Source organism: Hyla sarda, chromosome 8, assembly GCF_029499605.1.
Source record: "Hyla sarda isolate aHylSar1 chromosome 8, aHylSar1.hap1, whole genome shotgun sequence".
Lineage (NCBI taxonomy): Eukaryota > Metazoa > Chordata > Amphibia > Anura > Hylidae > Hyla > Hyla sarda.
Window position 1 is genome coordinate 10210342 of NC_079196.1, and position 1218 is coordinate 10211559.

Here is a 1218-nt window from a genome sequence, read left to right on the forward strand (position 1 = left end):
ATTAACTATTCTGACCCCCTCCCCCGCTCCCATCCCTATTAACTATTCTAACCCCTCCCCCCTCTCCTATCCCTAATAACTATTCTAACCCCTCCCCCGCTCCAACCCCAGGTACATTGATAAGTCCCCCCCCCCCTCTATCTACACTATCTTCCCCCTCTTTGCTGTAGGTTCCCTCCCCCCAGTCCCTAGTTTAAACACTCCTCCACCCTTCTAGCCATCTTCTCCCCAAGCACTGCGCCCCCTCCCCATTGAGGTGCAGCCCGTCCCTACGGTAGAGCCGGTAACCGACAGCGAAGTCAGCCCAGTTCTCCATGAACCCAAACCCTTCCTTCCTACACCAGCTTCTGAGCCCCTTGTTTACCTCCCTGATCTCCCGCTGCCTCTCTGGTGCGGCTCGTGGTACAGGGAATATTTCAGAAAATACTACCTTGGAGGTCCTTGCCTTAAGCTTGCGGCCTAAGCCCCTGTAATCATTTATTAGGACACTCCACCTACCTCTTACTTTGTCATTGGTGCCAATATGGACCATGACTGCTGGGTCCTCTCCAGCCCCACCCAGCAACCTGTCATCCCGATCCGCGATGTGCCGAACTCGTGCGCCAGGCAGACAACACACTTTTCAGCAATCCCGGTCTTTGTGACAGATCGCCGTGTCTGTCCCCCTAATAATTGAGTCCCCCACTACCAGGACCTGTCTGGCCTGCCCTGCACTCCTCCCTCCCTCCTTACTGGAGCAGACACCCCCCTGGTGGTCAGAGGCGGTATCCTGCTGCAGTACCGCTAGCTCTGTAATGGAATCCCCCTCATCTGCCAACCAGGCAAACTTGTTGGGGTGTCCAGATCAGGACTAGCCTCCCTGACACTTTTCCCTCTACCCCGTTTTCTTACTGTAACCCAGGTAACTGCCTGACTGTCCTCCGTCCCACTATCCTCCCCCACCTCTATTCCCGAGAGTGCCTGCTCAGTGAGCATGACTAGGGGATATCCTAGCTGCTTACCTTTTCCCCACCCCCAAAGAACTTCCCAATAGCGACTGACACCAGTTTAGTGGTACAAAAGGCCACAGCAGCCCATATTTATTTACAAATAATTCAAATAATTGTCATAACAACTTGTATAAACATCATACAAAACCGTGAAATACATAAAATCTCTAACGCGGAGGAAGGATCTTGAGGTATCGTCCCCTTTTGACCCCAAGCAAACCAAAGTACC